Consider the following 6,000-nt stretch of genomic DNA (forward strand, 5'->3'; position numbering starts at 1 on the left):
GGCTACTGGAAAAGGTCCCCCTATAAAGGGTCATCTTAGAGGGATGGATAGGGATGTGTTGTGTTGTGTATGTACTGTTATGTATTTGTGATGTATTTTAAAGTATTGTTCAGTGTGAGAGGACCACAGTGGAAATAAGTCTTTGGACTTTACTGTGAAATCCTTGAATCGCTGCCTGATTATAATGTAAAATAAAAAATAAAAAAAACAAAATAGTCTCAAACACAGATAATCAGCCTTGAACTAGAACAAGTGAGTAATATATATATATAATATAAACATGTTTTTTTGTTTGTTTGTTTCTTGCAACAATTGTCTTCATTTTGTTGAGGAAATGCAGATCCAGATCACTCATAGCATCTCTGAGGATAGAATTCTGGATGAGCAGGACATGTGCAGCATTTTGTACAAAACAGGCTACTCCTGAAAACTTTGGAAGGCAATCTTAGCTAATCAGTGTAGAGTCTGAGAAATCCAACAGGCTCGTCTTGATCACATGACTAGAGATCATGTGTACCGATTTGTGTGAGATTTAGATGAAATCTGTGCGACTAACATAAACAATGTGTTTTGCAGAAATCGGCCTCATGGTGGCGCTATAACCGGCAGATGTGGAGGGATGCAGGGACAATGTTTTTCCATGGCCTCTAGGGAGTACACATACATAAGTTGTATACAGATCGATGCAGTTATAGATAAAACAGGAATTGGCCTGTTATAGCGCCACCGTGAGGCTGATTTGGGAAATTAATAGTGGCATGTCGTCCTGGCCTAGTGGAAATGTGCGTGTATAATTTCATGGAAATTGTACACCGTGTTTGTGATTTGTTGCATTTTGTTCGAAACGGACAAATCATGTGAGCTTTGGAAGCCAATCTTAGCCAATCAGGATGGAAGAGGGGAAATTGTGCAGATCTGTGTTGATCACATGACTATGGAGATAGTGTATACCGAATTGTGTGATGCGTGGATACAATGTGTATGAGTTATCTACAGAAATGTGTTTTGCCTAAATCGGCCTCATGGTGGCGCTATAACAGGCTGTTGAGGAATATTTGGGGCAGAGGTTGTCGTTGGCATCCAGGGAGTGTGTGTGTAAAGTTTGGCATGGATCGGGCCAACGGTGGCAGAGATTAGCTGATAACGGACGGACGGACGGATGGACACACCTTCGGCCTGGTGGAGACAATAAAACATACTCTCTCCCCATGCCTTCGGCCTGGTGGAGACAAAAAACATATTCTCTCCCCATGCCTTCGGCCTGGTGGAGACAATAAAACATACTCTCTCCCCATGCCTTCGGCCTGGTGGAGACAATAAAACATACTCTCTCCCCATGCCTTCGGCCTGGTGGAGACAATAAAACATACTCTCTCCCCATGCCTTCGGCCTGGTGGAGACAATAAAACATACTCTCTCCCCATGCCTTCAGCCTGGTGGAGACAATAAAACATACTCTCTCCCCATGCCTTCGGCCTGGCGGAGACAATAATTCAATTCAATTCAATTCAATAATTTATTTGCCATGTCAACAAGTGATAGGAATTTGTCTTGGTTCATACTCAACATATACAGACAACCATAGATACACAAACAAGAAGGACAGTACAATACAAAAACAGAAACCAGCAGCATAGGAAATTACATTCAGTTTCTTTTAAAGTTCTATATGTATATACTATGAGTTCAGATGTCTAATGGCTACAGGGTAAGTGCTATCCCTGAAGCGACATGTTGAGCTCTGGATACTTCTATATCTCCTGCCTGATGGGAGGAGATTGAAGAGGTGATGTGCAGGATGGGAGTTGTCTGCAATGATTTTATTTGCCTTCCTAATTATTCTGGTGGAATAGAGTGAGGAAAGTGTAGGGAGGCTGCATCCAATGTTTTTTGATGCGCGACGTACTACTCTTTCAAGCTTTAATTTGTCTTGAGAGGTTGTGTGACCAAACCAGACAAGCATGGAGAAGGTAAGAACACTTTCAATAGTGGCCCTATAGAAGTGAGTCATGGCTGCTTGGCTGACTTTGAACTTCTTAAGCTGCCGCAGGAAATAGAGACGCTGGTGTGATTTACTTATTATGAGACTGGTGTTAAGATCCCATGATAAGGATTCATGGATGGTGGTCCCTAGGAACCGGAAGGAGGAAACTCTTTCTACCTCTTCCCCATTGATGAAGAGGGGGGGAGGGGACTCGATTTATTTTTCCTAAAATCTATGAACATCTCTGTGGTTTTAGAGATGTTTAGAATCAAGTTGCAACTCTCACACCATCTCACCAGCTCCTCTACTGCTCTGCGGTAGTCGGTTTCAACCTCGTTAATAAGACCTACTAAGGATGTGTCATCAGCAAACTTATACATCATAACTGTACTAAAGTGAGATTGACAGAAATGAGTGTATAATGAGTAGAGAAGTGGAGAAAGGACGCACCCCTGGGGGGGCCCCAGTGTTTAGGAGCCTCGACAGTGAGACGAGATCACCTATTTTGACCACCTGTTTCCTGTTACATAGAAAATTAAAGATCCATTTACATAGATATGTACTGACGCCTAGCTCCTGTAGGGTTGAGATCAGCTTCCCAGGCACTATTGTATTAAATGCGGAGCTGAAGTCAACAAAAAGTACACGAGCATACATAGGTGGATCTGGATTCTAGGTGTTGGGTAATAGTGTGCAGACAGAGGGATACTGCATCATCTACACTCCTATTTGCTCTGTAGGCAAATTGGTGGGGTCTAGTGCTATGCTGGACAGGTGTTTACAGACCAGTCGCTCAAAGACTTTCATAATGACAGATGTTAGGGCAACAGGCCTATAGTCATTAAGACAGGTGATATTATTTTTCTTTGGGACAGGAATGATAACCGCAGATTTAAAGCAAGCAGGCACAGTACAGAGTTCAAGTGACCAGTTGAAAATGGAAGTGAGGACAGGTGCTAGTTGGTCAGCACAGTGTTTTAGTGTGGCAGACGACACGCCATCAGGCCCTGCCGCCTTTCTGGGGTTTTGCTGATGGAGCAACAGACTGACATCATGTTCATGTATGTTGGGTGGAGAGTCACCCTGCTCTCTTGGAAAAGAGGGGGACTGATGGTTTTCACTATCGAACCGACAATAAAAATCATTAAGCCTCCCAGGAAGGGAACATGGTGTTTGGTTTTATAGTCAGTGATGTCCTGTAAACCCTGCCATACACCTTTGATGTCATTTGCTTGCAGTTTGTTTTCAAGCTTCACTTTGTAGGAGGCCTTAGCCTTAGAAACAGCACGCTGAAATTCATATTTCAGTCTCTTATAATTCCCCATATCTCCACGTTTATAAGCAGCATGTTTCTCTCTACAAAGCGATCTCACTTCATTATTGAACCAGGGCTTGCTGTTGTTAAAAACCGTAATGGTTCTTGTGGGAATAAAAACAATCTCACAGAAGTGGATGTAAGATGTAACAGTGTCAGTGTACGTGTCAATATCCTGACCGTCAGTCAAGAGGTTAATCCATTCTGTGGACTCCAAACAGTCCTGTAATGTATCTATGGCTTGTGTAGACCATTTCCTACATAGTTTAACAGTTGGTTTTGCCACCTTTAGTTTCTGGCGATACTTGGGGACTAGGAGAATGGTATTGTGGTCAGACTCACTCTCTCACTCTCTCCCCATGCCTTCGGCCTGGTGGAGACAATCACAGTCTAAAAACCGTTTGCCCCCCCGTCAGCAACACCTGCACCTGATTAGGGCCAGGGTTAAATACCCTCCCCGTAACCATGGTAACCTAGGCCTTGATTGACAAATTGACAATGCCATCCAGTGACACAATGAAGAGGCTCAAATTCAGTGGTACTTTTACTTTAAGTACTGTACTAAAGTACAATTTTGAGGCATTTGTAGGCCTACTTTACTTGAGCATTTCCAATTTCCAGTACTTTTACTTCTACTCCACTACATCTCAGAGCCAACATTTGTACTTTTACTCCACTACAATTATTTGAAAACTTTAGTTACTAGTTACTTTGGCGATTTTAATTTTGATTAGAAAACATACATACATGCTGGGTCTCATGGCAGCGACAATAGTCCCGGTTCCCAAGAAACCGAATGTCAAGGGCCTGAATGACTACAGGCCTGAATGACTACAGGCCTGAATGACTACAGGCCTGAATGACTACAGGCCTGAATGACTACAGGCCTGAATGACTACAGGCCTGAATGACAACAGGCCTGAATGACTACAGGCCTGAATGACAACAGGCCTGAATGACTACAGGCCTGAATGACTACAGGCCTGAATAACTACAGGCCTGAATAACTACAGGCCTGAATGACTACAGGCCTGAATGACTACAGGCCTGAATGACTACAGGCCTGAATGACTACAGGCCTGAATGACTACAGGCCTGAATGACTACAGGCCTGAATGACTACAGGCCTGAATGACTACAGGCCTGAATGACAACAGGCCTGAATGACTACAGGCCTGAATGACAACAGGCCTGAATGACTACAGGCCTGAATGACTACAGGCCTGAATAACTACAGGCCTGAATAACTACAGGCCTGAATGACTACAGGCCTGAATGACTACAGGCCTGAATAACTACAGGCCTGAATGACTACAGGCCTGAATAACTACAGGCCTGAATGACAACAGGCCTGAACAGGCCTGAATAACTACAGGCCTGAATAACTACAGGCCTGAATAACTACAGGCCTGAATAACTACAGGCCTGAATGACTACAGGCCTGAATGACTACAGGCCTGAATAACTACAGGCCTGAACAGGCCTGAATAACTACAGGCCTGAATAACTACAGGCCTGAATAACTACAGGCCTGAATGACTACAGGCCTGAATGACTACAAGCCTGAATGACTACAGGCCTGAACAGGCCTGAATAACTACAGGCCTGAATGACCACAGGCCTGAATGACTACAGGCCTGTGGCACTCACCCCTATTGTCGCTAAATGTTTCCAGAGACTGGTTATGACACACATCAAAGCTGCCATACCGCCAACATTAGATCACTACCAGTCTGCCTACAGGAGGAACAGGTCAACAGAGGATGCCATAGCCCTTGTGTTACACACTCTGTTAGAACACCTCCTAGAGCAGGGGTTTTCAACTGATTGTGAACCAGGGACCACCACCTTGACTAAGAATCAACCTGGAGACCACTGTTGTGTTGCAATGGGATCTGGGCTAAGATCAGTGCTTTCGTAATACTTGTTATGGAATGCATCCCATGTCTTATACTGTTTCTCAAACGATGGTCCACGGACTTAACTGATGTACAGTACTGACACATGTGGCCCCGTCTTGGGCGTGCCTTAACCTTTATCCCTAAACTTTTTTGCCATATTTTACTATCTTGAAAAATATTTTAAAATAGTTCAACTAGCCGATCTACATCCACACATTATGAGCTTGTAGATTGGCTATTTGAACTATTTTAATAATAGTAATATATATATATATATATATATATATATATATATATATAATATAGTAAAAATGGCAAATGCGTGCAAGATATAGCACATGACATGATTATATGAGCACATTTCCTAATAATGATGACTCAATCAGGCAAGCTTCACCACTTCTCCACCCTTCTTGAGATTCTATCTCCCTTTTCTGTGGAATGTCTTAAAGGTATATTCAGTGATTTCACTCAAAAAACCTTAAGTTTCGTTTTTGGCTGTGGGACCCAGCCTTTCGTCCAATCAGGATAGAGAGTCAAAAACTAAACCTAAGGTTTTTTGACCCCCAGGGGTTAACTGGGGACAGGGAGGAACTCCTTATATGGCCAGCACACTCTATAGTAGGGAGGATTATCACAACAAAACAAAAAAATAAGTGATATTTGAATTAAGTGAAATCACTGAATATACCTTTAAAGTAATTCTGACAACATTGACACACTTCCACGGAACAGTGCACAGACGGTTTAGTGCACTGTTCTGTTCCGTGGAAGAAAATACAAACTCTTCACTTTGCTAC

Source organism: Protomyctophum parallelum, assembly GCF_964188405.1.
Source record: "Protomyctophum parallelum genome assembly, chromosome: 16".
Lineage (NCBI taxonomy): Eukaryota > Metazoa > Chordata > Actinopteri > Myctophiformes > Myctophidae > Protomyctophum > Protomyctophum parallelum.